Here is a 21,312-nt window from a genome sequence, read left to right on the forward strand (position 1 = left end):
CCAGAACAAGTGTAATTGTAAAAAAAAAAACATGTCCAATCGGACGTTGGCGCTATATGCATGCAGAGTAGGTTAGAGATTATGAAAGCAGTGGTTTTTGAAAGGCTCAAAAAAAAAAGATGGAGCAATACACATGTGGAGAAAGTTAAAAAATATGAAAGTAGGAAAATTAGAAAGTATAAAAAAAAGAAAGTAAAGATCGCAGGAGGGCAAACAAACGGAAATTATTACTCGAAAAAGGGAAAATAATCACCACGGACCAGGTGTCATAAAAAAAAAGCAGGATAAAGCGAGGTCAGAAATAAAAGACAGAGTAGAAAACAAAGTAAAACATCATAAAAAGGTTAAAAAACAAGGGGGCCAAACACATGCAGAGCAGGTTAGAGATAATGAAAACTGGAATTCAAAAGACTCAAAAAATCATAGGTGCGAAACACATGCCGAGCAAGATACAGAATATGAAAGCAGAAAAAAACGACAGTGTCAAAACAAAGAAAGTAAACATCGCATTAACGCAAAGAAAGAGAAATTATTACTCGGAGAAATAACAAAAAGGTGAATAGAGATCGAATATATGGACATAGGTGATATGTCAGAAGTATGTAAATATTGTAAGGCTTTGAAGTTTAAGTCAAGAAATTTTTCAAAAACAGAGTTTACCTCGCATTATTGGTTACTTTGTAAAAAAAAAATTATTAACTGCTGATGATGTAGATCGTTTTGTTTGTGCTAAAATTCCAAACAGAGAAAAAGATCCTGAATTATGGTATTAAAGTCATTAAACACAACTCATGGAGCTCATTTAAAAGATTCAGAACATTGGGACTCGAAAGATTCCAAATACAGTATTGTTTTTACAGAAATTCTGTAATAAAAGTGAAACTAATGAAATAGCAACAATTCAAAGAAAAAAAAATCTTAAAAGTGTGTATACGGAAAAACAAAAATGGGTTGGCAATTAAAGCCCCCTAGTATATAATATTACAATATTGATTATATAAAGAGAGAGAAAGGTACATTACAAAGCTAGACTTTAAATAATAATAATATTAAATAATATTTTGTCTACTTTTAAAACAGTCCATTTTTGCAATTGGCAGCTGAGGCTAAGTAACAGAGTAGTGCTCTGCTTGCTTGTTACAATGTATAAGTAAAGGTCTTCGAATGCAGTAAATTTCTATCACCAGCAAATCTGTTTAACTTGATTCTGATAAAAATGTTGAAAGATGCATTTTTTGTGCCAGTAATTCTATTCCCATCTGTAAAAGTTTTTCTTTATCAACATCTGTTTTTCACATCATATTTTAGCAACAAGGGTCCCTTCTATTTAAAAGGGTAGCAATCTGCATTTTCTCTTAGTTCAACTTTGACTACTTTGAGTGCACATTTGCACATGTGTTTTTTATTTTCTCATTGCTCCATACCATTCAGAAAGTACGTAATAATACTGTTTTTTGGGAAATGGTGTTTTTGTTTGTTTCCATGGAAGTAAAATATGTACTGTCTATTTATAATAATACCCTATGGATCTTTTTCTGTATACAATATATATTTTTTTATTTTATGGAGAGCCATTAATTTCTGTTCTTGCAGTTCAGTTGTGCTTTGCAGTTTCATAACTTGCATGCAAGAGTCCATCACTCATAACAAATATATGCAAGAAACTATCTTGGAATGAGATAAATACAGCTTTAATTGTTGCACTGCTACAAAGAGCATGCACAGTTTGGCAGTTTAGCAAAGATACAATCTTAATCTGCCATTTCCTATTTGGCAGTATTAAATTGTCCACATAATAATTCACAGCTGCAGAGGAATCTCTCATAATGGTGCAGCTGCTATTTTGTGTTATATGTTGGAGTTAAACTTTATAAAAAGTGTTCTTCCATTATTCTAAACATATGTGAAACAATGCTAATTTAGCCTTTACCCTACATGTGCAAATCAAAGTATTGCAAAATGTATGTTTTGACTTTTTAGTTCTGTAATAGCAAAGGGCACTTTTGTCACCTTTTTATAAAAAGAAAATAGTGCAGTTAGTAAGAAAATGTTTTTCTGTTTAAATAAATTTACTAATATTTTGTTAGAGATTATCAAAAAAGCTGTAGACTAATTGACAATAATTTTATTTGCTACAGCAAAAAGGTTTATGAATGGTATTGCTTTTCAGATGCAGATGAAAGGGTTGGGCTCTTCACCAAACAGACTGATGTGGGAGGTCTTCTTTCAGTGTTTGTCAAGACAAAAGATTGATTCCTGGGCTAAGCCCAAAACAATATTGGTACCCTCCAGAAGAGGATGGAGGAAGTTTGTTGATGCACTGACAGAGAATGATATCAGTAAAACAGAAACACTGTCAAGTAGAAATAGCTAGTAGAAAACGGGGGGAAAAGGAAGTCCGGTTTGAACAGAGGCAAGTGATAGACAATTTCAAATGTCTAATAGTTGAATTTGTTTTGCCTTCTTTTATTTTGTAAATGTAATGTCTTAGAAGGTTTTCTTTTGTTATTGAGGTTTACTTTGTATGAAAAACAAACTTTCTTTTGTTTCTACAATAGCTAAAGAAAAAGGTTACTTTATAAGCTGTCTTCTTATGTGTACAAAGGTAAGTTTACTGGCCCTGCACAGTTAATTTCCAGTTAGCACAGTTGTAGTAAAAAGAATTAACATACATATTGTAATAATTGAAGTGAGCTGGTGTTAACATGACAATGTACAACTTAGAGTTACCAATTTTTGTCTCTAATGAACCACTATGCCAGCTTTCATCTAAAATATGCTTGAGTGGTGGCCTGAATAGCTGATGAGACAATTGGCATTGCTTTGGTGTGTGTTGTAAGAAGGAGCCCAGGTGAGCACATGATTAGCAGGAGTGGATTATCATGTTGCCCTCATTGAAAACAGATATTTTGGCGTATGTGTCCTGTCAGACAGGCAATTTCAACTTTGAATGTTGATTATTTGTATCCTGTGTTAGCCAGAACAGGCTGAAAATATAAATAAGAAGTACTAAGAAAAATAAAAAGTAAAAGTAAAGTCACTTTGTATTAGCAAAATTATTGTGAATTTTAATCATGTGTAGGAAATACTAAAAAACACAATATAATGTTTCTGTATTAAAGTACACGAACATACACTAGACTTTCAAATCTAATGATAGAAACTGTCAAACTGTCATATTTGATATTTAAACTATGAAAAACTTTAATTCATGAATTATTGAAGATCAAGGTAACAATGGGCATATGCAGATGAATCATATTTAATATTGTTGTGATGTATAACACTAATGACCATTGGATTTAAAAGATACTGCAAATATTCCAAGGTGGTATATTCTAAAAAGCATATTTAATAAAATGACTATGTTTAAAGTGAAGAGTAAACCATTGTTATAATTCTACAGAAGCATATTTATACTGCAGTTTGCAACAGCTGTTTCCTTTTTAAGGCAGGAAAACCAACTAGAATTTTGAGTAACTTAACATAAACAATTAGCTAGAAAGAATACATTTAAACAGTACATTCATAAAAAATCACCATGAACACAACGTTTATGGTGAATATTAAGTACAATTTTGAAAGAAAATATAGTTGGCATTGATGTTACATGTTATTATATATGTTATATACCTCATGTAAGTGAATGAATGTTTTAGTCTATGCATCCATAGCATTTCTTGAACTTGCACAAAACTGTTAAGAATTGTGGAGAGCTGGAACCTTTCCAAGCAGCACTGGAAGCAAGAAAGGAACTAACTACTATTGACAGTATATGGATATTTTAGTGAATAATAATAATAATAATAATAATAATACCCAGTAATAAGAATCAGTCTGCCACAGCACAGCCATGCTGAAAGCCTTGTACTTTCCTTGCAGAAACAGATGCAGAACAGGAGTCCTGGATGGAATGGAGGCACATACATATAAAAAGTCACACTCATTCACAATAGACTAGTTTAAAAGCACTAGTCAAAGTAGCAAAAAGCCTTTTGACTGGGAGGATGTTACCATGCAAATGCAAAGAGAACATGCAATCTGTATTCAGAAAATACCACAACATGGAATTATTCCAGGATTCATATATAGTAAATTATGAAATGCTAACTATTGCTCCTATTTGTGTCTCTAAAAAATAATTATTTCTACTACTTGTTCACTATTGTTTTTTTGGCTTGTACCCATTGGTGCTAGAATAGACTACACTCCCCACTGCCTTGTGCTAGAATAAGCAGGTTCAGATGGATGTTTCTTTGATTATGTTAGGGTTAAATTTTTATAGCAATGTAGAATTTGTGCCATTAACTGATTGTTCATCTAACAGTATTATTCATTTATAAAATTACTGTTTTTGCATTATTAACCAGAGACAAGAATTGCTTGGAAAAGCAGTGGTTCAGGCTGACATTTTAATGTTATATAAACATTGTTATGGCATGCAGGCTTTGTAACCTGAAAAGACTTCCTTATCTAGTAGATTTAGTCTGGGTTTCCACTAGGTGGGCAGCTTTAATAGATTTTACCCCAGATGGAGCCCTGTGTATACTGAACCATTCCACACTAATTCTGTGTCAGTGGGATGCATGAAATCAGTTTATTTGAACCTCTTTGTCGCTATAGGAATTTGGCAGAATGCCATTTGATTTCATTTCACATTCTTTGTTTTGGCCATAGAACAACAATATGCTTTTATCTAGTGTTGTCTTTTTAAACCTACTACAGGCTTTTTATTAGAATTTAATTTTAATTCAAGATTTTTGTCTTTAATAATCATATAGATTTAATATAAAAATGTTTAGCACATAATTTATTTTCCACTTTTAAATTTATATATTTATATATCTTATGTTGTTACAAATTTGGGTAGACATGGAATCCAAAATCAAACCTAAAATTTCTTTGTATAATTGTATACATTCAAACAGATGCATAAATAACATGCTTAAAATTAAGCCAGGATTTGTGGAGTTGTTTGAAGATATTCTACCTGAGTGCTTCTATAGATGTAATATGAATATGTTTAGCACAGAATTTATTTTCCACTTTTAAATTTATATATCTTATGTTGTTATAAATTTGGGTAGGCATGGAATCCAAAATCAAACCTAAAATTTATTTGTATAATTGTATACATTCAAACAGATGCATAATTAACATGCTTAAAATTAAATTAGGATTTGTGGAGTTGTTTGAAGATATTCTACCTGAGTGCTTCAAGTAGTATAAATAATTATAAATGCAGTTCTTGAATGTTATCGTGCAAAAACATGACCCTAACTGGCATCTGTTTTCAGGATTATCTTAAAAAACACAGGGATCTAAATATTAAGGTACCTGCATTCTGAATGAAGATTACCAGACTTTCAACAGATTCAGGACTCTCTTTATTAGCTTAGAGTAGTTATACTGGAACTACCAAAAACTCTGTGTAATGACAAAGATTCACCTCGTGTTTTAGTAGAACTCTTTACTAAAGGAAACCACAAGAAGAAAACATGCATAACACTGCAGTACATAAACTTGCTATCACAACTGCTGTATCTTAAGATTAATAAAGTTGTTAAAATTTATAGTCGATGTATTTGTATAGTGTAGTAAGAAAGATCACCGCTGCACCCATCAGTCTGTTCATCTTTAAAACTGTAACATCTCAAAGGTATTAGTTCCAGAGCTAATATCCTCATTCCAGTATATGCTAATAAGATATATGGTTGCTTTTTTAAGATGTGCTTCTTTTAAACAATAGAGTTTCTAGCTCCATCTTCAACACAACATAGCATAACATTCTCTAACCCACTTATTTCAACTAAGTGTCGTGGAATAATGCATCCCTGACCAGGCAGTCCTAGTCCATTGCAGGGTCTCTTATTAATATGTTCACATGGAACCTTATACAAGGCCAATTTTGAATCCCCAATATGCTTAACCTGACTACTTTTGTGGTTGTAGAAGGACATCCATATAGATTCAGGGTGAATATGCAAATTCCAAATAGCCAAAGTATAGGAATGAGAATTTAAATTTAATATTCTGGGTACTTAACTGGCAGTTCTACCCACTGAGTTAATATGCTGCCCTTCCATTTTCAAGTTAACATTTATTTACTTTTGTCTTTTTTACTCACTTATAGTAAAACTACTGAAGAAAAATGTGTTGATGGTTTGTCGCAAAGAATGTAATATGCAGTACAGTAGGTAACAGGAGATTTAGTTTTGAGAGCTGTAGCATTAGCAGTTATACTCCTGCCGCTTGATTAAAATTAAAAATATAAAGACTCGGTGTCTCAAGGTACTGCATTTCTCTACTGTCATTTAATCAATGGCTTCTGCCCCACAGGGGTGTATTGTTTAGTGCCTTGTATAAGACAGGTTGACTGACAGCTGTAAGGCATTATCAGAAGGTGGTTCAGTGTTTAAGTGAAATTGTGGATGTAAAATATGGTAAAGACATGGGCCAAATGAAAAATCCATGCACAAAGCACTCGTTTCCTATAGATTAAAATTTATATGATGGGATGGTGACATTTTAAAAGTCTGGAAATAAATCTGGCTGCTCTGAAAATAGATCCATTTAAATTTCTGTTCTGTGACTTTAGTGGAGCATTTACACTTAGACATTCAGCATAACTACATTTATTTATTTATTTTTTATTTAAATAGCCATTGCATTGACTGACACATGTCAAATGGCTTTGAAAAAAATAGTGTAGAAAATACTTCTGTCATATTTGATGTAGTATAAAAGGGCTGGAGGAGAAAAGTTTCAGCCATGAATATCAGTTCACTTTCATTGCTTTTCAGATGTGGGTGTAAGAGAAATCAGAGGAATTTGTTGATGCTTCAGGCAGCTCCTGCGGAAGCAGATATGCTGAGCCTGGGAGCTAGTGAAACGGGGTCATGCTCATACACACCAGCCTTGCTTCCGTGTTTAATTACCTGAACAGCAAAACATCCATTTATAGAGTGTGTGAAAATGTAGTATCTTGGGGCACCAGTTTGTTGCTCTGACATCCTGCATGGTTGGTCCTGTCTGTCTGTAAACGTCAGGGCCTGTTCCTGACAGCATGCTATCTCTGCCGGACCTGGGTTCCTTCCATTCAGGACGCATTGTGTGGAAAAGGGTTGGGTCAGGAATCTGAGGTTCCTGTTGGCCTGATCTTGTGCTCTCTGGGCTCTGGCTACACTGACAGATATGCTTCTGTTTTTGTTAAGGACAGCCAAAAAAGAAACCGCGTAGACTGTAGATTAAGTGGTTCCTGCCAGTTCTGTTTTTCTAACTTTCATGGCTGTAGACTCCCTGACAGATATGTTTGATTGTTGTAGCCAAAAATAGTATAAGCATTGTACTAGGTATTTCTTTCCCTACAATTCCTGAAACCTGAAGTCTGGCAGTGGCTGGAGAAAGAAAATGTATCCACCACTGGCAATAGAGTAAATGTTCACAGGTTCTGTATTTTGTAACAAAAATGTAGTCTTTTCCCAATAGTTCTCTTTGTGAGATCAGCTACATGTGAAAGCTGTTTTTTATGGATAAAGTAGTAAAAATCTGTTTTGTTCTGTAGGAGATATGCAAAGAGAAAGATGTTCTTAGTTGCATTCTGTTTATGTGCTAGAATGGGCTTTGCTAGTGTATAATAACAAAACTGTATACCATAACTTTGCCTCTGCCATATAGTAAATACTAACCAAATATTGACATTTAATGCTGCAAGAGCCCATAAATGTAGTGCAGGCTTTGAAAATTATATTTTTGCATTAAGGTGTGATCGGCTGTATTTGTACAGATATAGGGAAGTCTACTGTAGCTGCCAATTATGATGCTACCTTGCCAGCACTTGAAAGTATAAAACTGATGATGAAGTGAGGGTACTAGAGAGTGATGTACTGCTAGCTCCATCTAGTGAGTCATGTATCCCATTTCATTGTCAGGATCATGCAGCCTTGCTGGTGTTTCATTCAGTGTTTAATGTTAAGAAATGAGTAAGAAAAGTGTTATCTTCTACCTAGTGCTTCATAACTGGGAGTAGATTTTGGCCTGATTATAATGTTAAAAGAGAAAAATGTTAATGTTACATCTAAAGATGCACATGTGAAAATTGAATAAGAAAGATTAAGTATGTTTGCTTGATCCCAAAACAACCAAATATGTACATTACTGAGTATATACTGTAAAGAACAGTCTGTGTATATGTATCTGAATAATGAAGACCTCTGTCCACACACACATACATACCAATACAACAATGAATATATAAATCAAAATTCCTGTTAAAAGTGCAGGGGAGTGAACATGCTGAAGAATAAAGTCTGAATTAAAAAAGACTTGAGATTTTTTTTTTTAAGTCATCAATATAGTTGTGCATTTGTAAACGTTTCTTTTTTCTGAAAACACACACATAGACACATATTATACATATTAATTTCATTTTCTCGACCCTCATATTCCACAACTGGGTCACAGTTAGACATCCCGTTCCAAAACCCTGGTCATTAATATGGCGTTGCTTACCCACCTTTGCAGAGTTAACAGTCTCCACTCTGTTTTAGAGTGTGTCTGTGTGAATTTGTGCCCATTCAGCCAAAAGAACATTTGTGAGGTGCTGATGTAGGACAAGAAGTCAATGCAGTTGGCATTCCAGTTCATACCAAAGGTGTTCAAGTGCAGGCCACTTGCTGTCCTCCACACCTAATTCATCGAGCAATTTCTTTATGGACCAGCTTTGTGTACAGGAACACAGTCATAGTGGAACAGAAAAGGTTCTTACCCAAACTGTTGCTACAAAGTTAGAAGTGCATGAATTTCTAAACTTTCTCTGGTTGGTGTAGAATTAACTGTACCTTTCTTTGGAACCAATGGACATAGTCAAAACCCTGAAAAACAGTCCCAGACCATTATCCCTTCTTCCCCAAATGTTACATTAGGCAGTATACAGTCTGGAAGGTGGTGCATTCCTGGCATCCACCAAACCCAGATTCGTCCATTAGGCTGCTGTATAGTAAACCCTGATTCATCACTCCATAGAAAATGTTCCCACTGCTCCAGAATCCAATGGCATTGTGCTTTACATAACTCTAGCCGATGCTTGGCATTGTGCATAGTGTGATCCTAGGCTTGTGTGCAGCTTTTCAGCCATGGAAACTCATTACATTAGGCTCCAGACATGCAGTTATTTTGCAAAGGTTACTTCCAGAGGTAGTTTGGAACTCTTTTGTGAATAATACAACGGATAATAGGTGATTTTAAGAGCTATGCACTTTGAGTTAGTGTAGTCTTCCACTTCTTGGCTGTTGTCGCTCTTAGATGCTTCCACTTTACAATAATAGCACTTACAAGTGACTGGGGAATATCTAACACAGCAGAAATTTCACATTCTGAGCTGTGGCAAAGGTGCCATCCTTTGACAGTGTTTAGCAATGGTAATTGCATGGCTGTGTGCTTGAGTTTATGCATCTGTTAACAATGGGTGCCACTGAAACACCTGACCTCATTGTTTGGAGGGTTGTTCAAACACTTTTGGCCTTTCGCAATATTTTATAGAATTGAACTTCTGGATAGGATGCTAGCCCATAACTGTTTTATATCCATGCACATATCCACACCTAAAAAGTCAATTTATAGATGGCACTCAAACCAGCCAACATGTCCTTGGATGAAAACTAGCATGTCCCATGGAAAAAAAAAATCTAATGCAGGCATGAGAATAGCTCACAACAGCTGAGATAAGATTCTAGAAATCAGTATTTGTGAGAGTATAAAAGATGTCCATTCGAACCACCCTGATGAGGTCCCTTCAATATTTGGTATAATAAAAGGTTGATAATGGATGGATGTTAGTATTTTTGAGTAGATGGGAACAAAAATTCTCAAAAAGTCTCTATTTTATACACTAACCTATTATATACAGTATATGCTATTGTCTTAATAAAGTTTAACTTCCAGGAATGCACAAATTCAGTGGTGTCTGCCAGGTTCTCAGTACTCATGACTGAGTGGACGTGATTAAACAATAAGGATGTGTGCTACAGACATTCAAATTCTAGAAATATGCTGTGTAATTATTAATAATTGCTCTCATGGAATTTAGAGTCATAATTTATAAAACATGGAAAAATGAACACATTACTTACAATAACATTTAATCATAATTTGTATTATGCGAGTATGATCACATGCTTTTAAATATGTGTACATTTTGGCTTTTATATTTGCATTTGTGCTGGAGATGGGGGGTTGGGTGAGGTGATTATTTGTCGGATGTCACTCTGTGACCTCATTAGCATTTATTGTTGAGAGCGTACAAGCAGAAAATGTGAAATTGGTATGTCATGAGTAACTCCACAGAACTATAGAGCCTTGAAATTTTGCCTGCAGTATGGTGCAGAGTGAACATTAAGAGAAAGCTGTCCAGATGGCAAGCAGCAGAGGAGCAGAGCTGCGGGTTTTTGTCTGTGCTGCTGGGAGGCGGGGAAGTTCACTGGAGCATACGCTATTGCTCTTGCATTTCAACAGAACCAACTCGCCATCCGTCAGCAGAGGGAAGATGGGGGTGTGACAAAACACTTAAGCTCAAATACAATACCTGCCTAGTGAACTGTATCTTACTGCCTAGCAGTAAAAGTATTTTCATTTACACTATAATGAAAAAAGTTGTTGAACTGTGCTCCATATCTCTGTAGTTTCTCCATTTTGTAAATCTGTGATGCAGTTGATTAAGTGCCTTTTTACTCAAATGGATCAAGTTTGTGAAATATAATTATATGTGAGTGGTCTCTTGCCCTTTATACCTTCTAATAATTTTTTTCACATTGTTATGGCAATGTTGATACATTTTTTTCATGTAACCTTTTTTATGTTCTTCTTTGTTCTTATTTCTTATTCTTTATATTTTAAACCCTTGTCTACCTTGTATGTTTTTAACTTATTAATCAAGTTTGGGTGCCCACTATGTTAGTCATCTTATACTGATTTTTTTAAAGCTTTGACAATATGTGGCGTAAAATGGGTGCACTCCAACATAGACAAAGATTCTTAATTACATTTGTATAATAATTTAGCAAACAGTCATTCTAAACTAGCAGCATAAATAGTATTTCACAAGTTTTCTCTTTTCCTTACATTGCACATTGGGTGGGACTTGCTTGCCAGCAGGTTGCTTTAGGAAAACACTAATAGCTTCCAGCTGTGTGGAAAATTAGACCCAATGGGTCTGCCACGAAAAGAAGAAGATGTGAAAGATTTGAATGTGAAAGCACTGCTAATTCGTCCATTTTGTTCAGTACTACTGGGCCATAAAAGATTGTTTTCCAATATGTCAGCTTCAATTGGAGGCCAATGGCCCGCGAGAGAAAGGGAAACAAGAGAGTGGGGAAATCTGGACATTAGTTAGTCCGCCCCTGCAAGCTGGTGCACCACTATTGCTGAGAGACCCACCACAAGAAGAGTTGGTTGCCATGACCATTCATCAAGAGCTCATTGGCTCATCATTGAGTGCCAAAGCTTTCAATTTATCAAGTCTTGCACAAAACAAGTCAGAATAAGCCTCATTCAGCTTTGTTAAAGCCAACTCCAAGAGGTGAAAAAGGAGAAAAAAATCCATTTGAATTCCTCTTGCCAGTGTCTTTTTATAACTCTTTCACTCTGTTAATGCAGCTCCGACTTAAATGAGTGCCTTTTATTTGATAGTTTTGAATATATCATTCCATTAATTCCTTTTACTTTCAAAAGCAGACAGTGACAGGCAGATGGGGGGAAGGAGAAGACTATTTGGTTTGAGGGTTTCTTTCAAATGGAATCAATGAGGTTGCAGGTCTTTTAAATTAACTTACTTAATACCCACTGAGCAGAGTCATGAATCTGCTTTGTGTAGAATCAGAAGTATAAGTAGAAGGAAAGGTTGAGAACTTGAGAAAAGACGTTTAGAGATTCAGGGTGTGCTTGTATGGTGAGGATCAACCAGAACAGATGCATTTTCCTGATGGTCACTATCCAAATGGTGAGTTGTTTTGACCATTTGATTGACGTACATTTTATATCTTCATCTGATTTAGAACTAGATTTATGACCTTCTTTTTTTTAATAAGAAACTAGTTATTCACATTTGTTCAGTTATTCACATTTGTTCATTATGCCTGTATGCATGTCATAAAGTATTTTTATTGGACTAAAGTAGTATGGTTCCATGATAAAAAATTTCTCTGGCTATAATCAAATTTAAACAAAAGGTTGGGTAGCTAATAATAAATATTTGTGGGTGCCTTAGATTTTTTTAGGGTAGCACTGTTGGGTTTTATCTATAAATCATGTTAGTGAAGAGTACAGTTGCAACAAATGTAATGAAAGAAAATATTATTTGTAAAAACCTGGCATTTACTGTACATTTATTGTCAGGTAATTTTAAGAAATGCACCTAGTGGCCATTTTTGTAAGTTATAATCATTGATTTACTGGTATATTCATTAAAAGTATGACATCCAGCAAACACTGAAGACACTCTGATGATCCACAGTTTTTACACAACAATTGCTAAACTCAAATATTTGTGTTTATATTAAAAAAATGCTTTTGATCATATTGGTGAAATATGTTTTTTCACTTTAAATTCTTGTTAAAATTTTCAGTCTACTGTTGTTTGCCAGGTGTATTTCTAATCCAGATCATATTTCCATAACTGTGAATTTTTATCCTAATCATATAAACAGCATGTATAATAAAATGTATTTAGGGTGAATAGTATTGTCTGTCTTTGGCTCATCTTAGTTTAGTTTTCTTTTGGAGTATTGTAGCAATTTCTAAAGATAATATTCTTTTAGTGATTTTTTTTTTTTAAATTTCATTCTATGTTTTTAGCTCAAGTTTTGAAACAGGAAGGCATATATTTTTAAGTCTTTGTTTCACTTCTTTTGTTTTTAAGTAGTTTGCGTTTATTTATTTTATAGTTAGGGAAAACTATTTTTATACCCAAAATAGCAAAAAAGATGGTTGTATGCTGAAGTTGAAATGCTTCTAGATAGTGAAAGTGTGATATTTCTGAAAAAAATGTGACTGCTGCAGTTTGTCAAAAAGACAGAGCGCTATCATTCTTCTCCCACTCCTCTTAAAGCTCTTCTGACAATAGTGGAATTTTAAGAGTGTCATTGCATTAGGTGAGAGTTGCATGCTACATTGAGACTGAAGTGTTTACTAAGTGACACCATTTGTCAAAAAGCCACAGACATTCCCATCACCAGAGAGACAAAGAGAAAGCATATTCTTAAAGACTAAAGTGATCAGTTTTTGATTTGTTCCCGGTACAACTCATGAGTCATTTAAAGCTATTTATGAGGGGGAATGCAATCAAGCTGACAAGTATTAAAAGCCCAGACATGTTAATTAGATGCAGTGAAAAACAGATGAAAATATATCTGCCTGTATGGGCAGATAAGAGTCAGAGCAGCAGTTGATCAAGGCGTATTTTATGTTTTGGAATACTGTAAATATATGGCAAGCATGGTGGCACAATGGTTAGTGCTGCAACCTTACAGCTCTTAACAACCTGTGTCCAGTTCACAGTCACTGTTCATGTGGATTTATTTACTTTTCTTTAACATCTGAAACATAAGCATATTGGGCTAATTGATGTATTATGCCCCACGATGTGTTGGTGTCTTACCTAGTGTTTCTTGGCCTGATACATCTTTGGCTACAGCCTTATAAATGTAAATGAAAAAAAAAGTTCAAACACGTATGGATGAATATAAATATGGATGTTAAGTGTATCACATTTACAACCTCCTTACTTGGAAATTGTTAAAACATTATTTTGGGATCACATGTAGAGCAAAGGTGACATATTTTTGAAGCTTTAAAGAACTGTTTAGTAGGGTTTTGGCTAAATTGCATTGGCTGATTGTAAAGTTCTAGTACATTTTAAATCATGTTTTAGAAGTAGTCAGCATCTGTTTTGTTTGAGTTAAGGTGTCATTTTCACAAAAAAAGAAACACTTTGTATGGGATATCAAAAATCAGTCAGAAAATGTGACCGCTTGTCTTTTCTTAATATTGTGTAAACTGCCCATCATTGCCTGGTATAAAACATTATTTAAGAGATTGTAGATGTTAACATTTTATTCCTTGTGGAAGTTATTATTTAAGATTTTTGTTTAGAACAAAATCAAATTTTCATATATATGCTGTAATTTAAAATATTTACTTGATAATTTATGTTGTCTTTTCAGTTTGTGGAGTTTTCTAGAAATTATTTTTCCTATGAACTGGTGTAAAAAGAGCCTTATGATCTCTGTTAATGAACAGAAATTAGGAAGACAGTAGCAGTATATAAGGATATCTTTCTATTTGGGAAGATGGCCGTGAAACACAAAGAAAAGTTGACATTTAGCTATGTAATCCATAGCGTAAACTGATCCTCGTCAAACAGCTTTGTAGCAAAAGTCAGATGGTAACCAGATGATTAGGGAAAAAAAACACTGCTTGCAAAGGTGGCATGATTTGGGAAACCTTTCCTTGATGTGCTTTCTTTCTTTTTCTCTCTCTCTCCCCCACTTGCCTTTTTCTGCCAAGAAATGTATGGCTGCAGTGTGTCGGCTGAGGTGGGGGCTCGAACTAGGATAATATGCGCATGCATCCCTGTCATTGTTTTGCCTGAAGAGGCAGGGGCTTGGTTCAAGGCCACATGTGCTTCTGTCATCATTCACATTTCTGCTCCAAGTGCAATACAGTGTGTCAGCTCTCCATCTGTCTTTGCCAGGCAGAAACGCACGCTCCTGCCGTCCTGCCTCCAGCTAGGCTGCCACTGCCAACCCTGATGGCCTCTAATACTTTCCTGTTTGCTCATTCCAAAGCAGGCTACTGCAAGCTTGGGATTAGCCTCCCCTAAGACACAGTGAAAGAAAAAGAAGGATCTTGTTTTGAGGTACATATCTCATTACAGGGTGCCAGGTGAGTCACATTGGACAATGCAGCTTTGCGCTGAAAGGCTTGTGCCCTCTTTTACCAAACTGTTTTAGACTTAGGCAGGAGAACAGCAGAATTTGAAGAAATATACGTCAGTAATATTTGCTTATAATAGACATTTTGTACAATACAAATGTGAAAGTTTTTTATTATTATTAATGGTAATGGTTTATTATACAGTTTTAATTTAAATCAAAATAACTATGGTTACAATGTCAACTCTCCCTTTTTTCATGGTGGCTTCCAACTTCTTGTACAGAAGGAAAAATACTGCATAGTAAAATGTAGTAATATTGTTTTCCCTTAAAGAAAGCCACAGTTTAGTATCTTATTATTATTTGTCTGTTTGTATCAGTTGCTTTTTGTGATTTATTTTAATAAATGTAGTTTTATTTTAGTAAATTTCCTTAATTTAATTGACAACATGGGGAGTGGATGTGGGGGAGTGTACTAGTTAGTGACCTTGGTTTGAAACCAAGCACATTTACTATGTAGAGTTACTATGATGTTCCAGTCTCTGCATGGGTATTCAAGGTATCGGCCAGGTCTCAAAGAAGAGTGTATTAGGTGGCTCTACATTGGCCATGTGTTGATGTTTGCATCAGTGTGCTCTGTGATGGAGTGACATCTCGGACGAATCTGGTTCTTATAATGTGCTGCCAAGGTAGGCTCTGGCTCCCTGCAATCCAGTAATGGACAATACAGGTTTAGAAAATTGATGAATTAATTCTTTCAGGTTTTAGCCTTTTGCTTTTTAGTTTTCATCTGTTTTTTTTTTTCTTTTTCAACTATACTGTCGGTTTCATTTTGTGTGCCTCACTAGTGGCCTGATCTGTGCTTTAAGACTAACTACTTCTGTATGTTCTTTGCTTAATCTCCTTTTACCAGTTGGAGTTAGCAGCCTCACTTGGTCAATCGGTTTTCATTTTAGCCTTGTGTTTGAATGATTCATGTTCTCATTTCCTCTCATTGCATCTTGTGCTGGTTTGTGTTTCAAGTCTTATTCTGGTTAGCTGGTCTGTTTTACAGTCCATCTTTGACTTTCAGATTTGTATTGTCAGTCTGTTCAAGTGAGGTTCTTTATTATGCTGAATGCAGACTCTCATGTGCATAAAGTATTACCAGCATTCCCTGCAATTGTATGTCATGTGTTAAGTAGCAAATTGTATTTGACAGCTGGCTAGGTTGTGCTGAATTGTGATATCAACCTGCTGTAGTGCACATTTGTCTTGCTTCAGTCAGATTGTTTGTATGATAACCTTACACTGCTCTGCCAGTTTGTGTTTTCATTCTTACTTGGTTTGAAAAATTAGACTGCAGTTCTGCTCAAAGTTTTTTTTACATTGTTTCTCTTTTGTGGTTTGCATTGTTGCCAGCAAGCTCTAATAATAAAATTGTTAGCCTGCTCACCAATACGTTTTAACCAAGTTGTGTTGATGGTTTATATGTAGACTGAATCTGGTCGTGTGTCTATCTCTCAGTATCATAGATATAAAGAAAGCATGCAGCTGGCTGCTTATACATGTGGTGGATGCACTGAAGAGATTACATATCTTGTATACTATGCAGATGGTGTTTTGAAACAGTATCTGCTGCCTCCAGTCTTTGCTTGGACATTAGTGTAGGTATTGCTGCCAGATATAATTTTCTGTTTTGTTCTATTTTTATTTTATGTCATTTATGTCTAACATAACAATTTATATGTTATGTCTAACATATAATTAATATTGCAACCAAGTGGCTTGAAAATATGAGGTTTGTATATGTAAAGCAGTGCTTCTCAACCTGTTTTTACTGAGGGCCACAGCCATAGATTTCATAAAGCTAAACGGACCACAAAATAAGATTTCAACAAGTTTCCTTGAAATGAACACAAATTATTAGGCTTACACATAAAAAAGAATGTACTGTAAATGTTTACTTGGGAATAACATTATCACTTAATAATGTATTTAAATCAAGGCATTATAAGGAAAAGTAACTAATGAAGAAGAACAACAAACAAAGGGAAAATAGTACCGCTTTTAACATTTAGTAAGAACAAAACCAACCACCAGTCCTCAGTTTGTTTAATTAATTATTAAAAGTACAGTCTACAGGTTAAATGAAGAGCATTCTAAATATAATTATTAACTTTTCATAAATAACAAATTCGTATATTAATGATCTTCCAGATGCCAGCTAAGTAGATTAATTTTTTATAGTCAAGAAACAGGTTAACAGCACTACAAAGACTTGATTGTGGATTTCTGTCTGCGAGATGTTTTCAAAAGCATAACCTTATTTAGTACAAGTCAGTTAAAGTGCATTCACATAGTGTACTGTATATCTAGTGTTTCCTATACCAGTGTTAGTACATTTGTAGAATAGCAGCAAGCTGAGTTGTTATCTTTGTACCGCTAACACCTATTTTGGGCACAGCTCACTTCATTTTTTAATTTCCTGACTCTCAGATTTAGAACATACTGCCTCTTGATTGCTGCCACCCTATGTCTTTTGCATGTCCTGCTTTCTAATTATGTGACATTTTAATTTCCTTGTCATGGTGTGTAAGGAAACAACAAACCATTATAAGCACTCATGGAACATCATAAAATATTTGAATAAACTGATTTGACAGACACGCAAATTATGAGGGGATTATGAGCTTTTACATATAACATGCAGTTAAACATCGTCTATACAGTACATAACTGCATGAATGATCAATGCAAATAATTTGTGATTGGTAATCAGTAACATCCAGGAGCTTGTCTGGGTTACATGTTCAAATAAGAAGAGTCACAGGTTGAGAGCACCTTTTCTGAAGCATTATGTATGTTAATCATGTGGATGGTATATTATAAAAGATATCCTTGGAAAATGCTAAGAAAACTAATAAAACAAATACTGCAAGGTGAATGAAAATAAAATTTGATTAATATATTCATTTGCTAACTGGAAGTGTTCAAGGTGACTTTCAAGAATTCCTCCGTGCCTGATTTCTCAGTTTACATAGTAAAGTTTAAAATATACAAAAGACATGCAAATGATTACTTTTCAATACTTGCTTTTTTTATATTTCATTATGTATTTAACTTATTTAATTTATATCAGATCTATTTCTATCAAAGTAATCTGTGCCACCACTACAAGGATGCAGACAGATTCCCTCATTATTTCTGAATATGCCTTCTAACTTACCCTTTCTCAACAGAAAATATGAAGGACATTTTTTACAATTAAGTTGTGTAAAGTGGGTACAGTTCTTATAATATAGAATGTTTCAAAAACAGTCATGAACACCAACCTCTGTGAAAACTGTAGTTTGATGTGCTAAGATATCTAACAGAGTAATGGTCATTTATAAAATATGTGATTTTCTTTATTTTGTTTTGTTTTAAGTTTTAGTGTGCACATAACACACAAAGACTTATATTGTCAGTTTTAGGTGTTAAAAGACTATGCTGAGTTCTGTTGAGAATTTGTGTTAGCAGCTGTGACTACAAGCAATATGCCATTTCAGAGACACTTGAGCAGATTTGACACTTGGCTATTCCTAATACCCATCTGGAAGTTTTTGCTTTTTTTTTTTCTCCAACATATTTCCTTAAGGACAAACTGCTTTACAATCTGTCCAAACCATAGATATTAGGGAAAAAAACCTAGACCATCTGTGGATTTATTATTGCCCACTACTAAGATACTATTCTATTGTTGTTATACAAATGCTGTTATGTTACTCTCCAAGAGTTCATAATGCACATCATGAACTTTATTCTTTTGGGTATTCATAGTGGCTGCTAGTTTTCGTTTCAGCTGGTTTCTGTGTGAAAAAGTAATGCAGTACTTGTTATTAATGGAATTGACCATGTACTGCAATTAATGCAATTAATTGTGGTATTCACAAGTTCCCACCAGGATATATTTTATGAAAAGTAAAAATCATTAAAATATTTTTGTGAAATAGACGGTACTAAGTTGTTGCTAATAATAATATTACTCAATTGTTGTTTTTTTTTTTAATTTTTTGTAATTTTTTTTATTAATCATTTCTTTATGGAGAATAGACCCAGGTACAAAGGGTGAGCTGCTGCTGACTTCATTCACTTTATATACAGTATTTACAGTATCTCCATGTTAATGTCATCTGGATAAGAAAATAAGCAATTGAAGTCAAATAACATTAGCAAGCATGAGAGTTTATATATAAACTTTTACACACTATGACCACAATATAAATATTGTAGTAATTCATGTAGAATGAAGTCTCTTTTGTAGTAGACAGAGAACTATAGAAAGAAATCCAGTTAAATAATATATCCCACTAACTGCAAACAGTATTCTAAACCAAGTCCATCTCAGGTATACTTTCTTAACAGGAAGTTCATTATTAGGCATAAGGCAGGAACCAACCCTGGACATACAACCGGTGTATTACAGGACCCGGTTAAACAGGACATGTTTAGATTTGATGATTAACCTACAGCACAAGCTTTTGGGATGTGTGATGAAAAGTGGTCACAAGATTCAAAAACAAAGATACTGGATCTGTTGAGCATCATCATTAATGCTGTTCCACAATGATGTCCTACATGCTGTAATACAGTATATGAATATTATTATTATTATTGTTGTTGTTATTGGCTTTTCTGACAGGATCTCAGCTTTGAGATAATAGCAAAATATAGGGTTTATCATAAACCCTCAGATTGTTGACTTATTTGTCTTACTGCAAGATTTTTTTTTTTAATTTATATTGACATTATCCAGTCATCCTCTTTCTTAACACAAGCCAATTTTACCCTCACAGAAGTCATATTTCACTTCTCTGTGTTATTTACGTCTTGCTATAGACCTGTTTTCACCATGTCTCAGCTGGTCCAGGGTGTCACCTTATCCACACGTGTTTTTTGGATAACCATCTTCAAATATGTTAGATATGATTAGGATGCCTCAAAAATAAGTGTACTAAGGTTAAACATGTGTAGAGGCATTATATTACCTCTTGCAAATTACACTTAATGGAAATTTGGCCTCCTCCTCAGTGCTCTCTCTCTCTTTACTGTGGTCGGGAAATTTATACACATTTACACACATTTGGTCTTATTGTTTGGCTTTTATATACTTTGAAGAATTGGCTGTTCTCATTCCCTAATGTTTTTAATTTGAATATACTGCATTTCAGTGACTTCTTCTAAACCCTTTTGCTGCTTCTCAGTTTTATTCTTTGTCATTGAAAATTTTCAAGACTGTGGCTTCCTTTGTTCAATGTAGTGATACATTTAGGTGGCATTGCCATTGTTCATATTGGTACTTGGGGCAGTGTGAGAGGCATTAAATGATAGCCACCATCTGGGTTTATTCCTTATATAGAGTAAGAGAAAATCCTAGTTGTATTATTTCTTGGAGATGTGGTATTTATTCAGTGACCATGTTAATGAAAATATTAACTCAACCAACATGGATATACTAAATATGCATGCACTTTGAATTCAAGCCACATTAATCTGTAAAAAAAAATGTATTGTTTTTTCACTTCTGTTTGAGCTTGGTCATTCAAAGTGGCTCCAAATTAAACTAGTACTATTCAGATCTTTCTATATTTATCTGATTAAAGCATTAAAACTTATTAAGTCAGAGTTTGTGTTGCAATTACTTAGTACGTATTCTTTAATTTTTCACGTAAGCTGGCACTTAATCTGTCTCAAGAATGATTTAAGATATAAAGAGGTAGGGGAAGTGATGGCGAAGGTGGTAGGGAATGAGAACGGCACCCATATGCATGCACTGCACGGTCGCCCTGCTGCGCGCTGCAGAGAGTTGATTCTACAATAAAATAAAAATAAAAAGAGGAATAAATCTTGGAGGTTGATCATCACCCAGAAAGTGAGACGTCACATAGTATATGTGTACCAAATTTCAGGTCAATCGTTGAAACGGTTTGCGAGCTACAGCTGATTTAAAATCCTGGCCAGACAAACGGACAACCACGGTAGCGTATTATATATAAAGATAATCAGGCATTGCATCCCATACTTGTTGAGGAATTTATTGCTTAATCAGTTTGGATTGCATGTCATTCGTGATTGTCAAAACCCTTGATCTTGAAGACTCTTAACTAATATACAAATTTCGTGCACCCTGTAAGGCATCATAATAATCATAGTACTATGATTTCAGAGCTGACATGATTGGAGTGTTTTTCTTGCTGTTGATGCAACTTATATGTACCAGCAGTAATGTCATACTGCATGATAACGTGTATCATTTAACATGTGTAACATTTGACTTGACCATACTCCGCGCCCGCACACATCCACCACACGTCTACCCTGCTACCCACTGCTGAGAGTTGATTCTACAATAAAATAAAATAAA

At 34.6% G+C, this 21,312-nt stretch overlaps 1 protein-coding gene across 3 annotated transcripts in view; it reads left to right on the plus strand.

Annotated features, from left to right (window-relative positions):
• runx1t1 (RUNX1 partner transcriptional co-repressor 1) overlaps window positions 1-21,312 on the plus strand; it is a 161,489-nt gene that overhangs the window by 26,782 nt on the left and 113,395 nt on the right. The window contains exon 1 of one of the 3 annotated variants that reach the window (XM_039736445.1): window positions 14,732-14,937. The exons of the other annotated variants lie outside the window; for them this stretch is intronic. The gene's annotated coding sequence lies outside the window, so the exon portion shown is untranslated. Of the gene's footprint in view, window positions 1-14,731; window positions 14,938-21,312 lie in introns of those variants that run through there. 3 annotated transcript variants of the gene reach the window in all.

This window comes from Polypterus senegalus, chromosome 15 (genome assembly GCF_016835505.1).
Source record: "Polypterus senegalus isolate Bchr_013 chromosome 15, ASM1683550v1, whole genome shotgun sequence".
NCBI lineage: Eukaryota > Metazoa > Chordata > Cladistia > Polypteriformes > Polypteridae > Polypterus > Polypterus senegalus.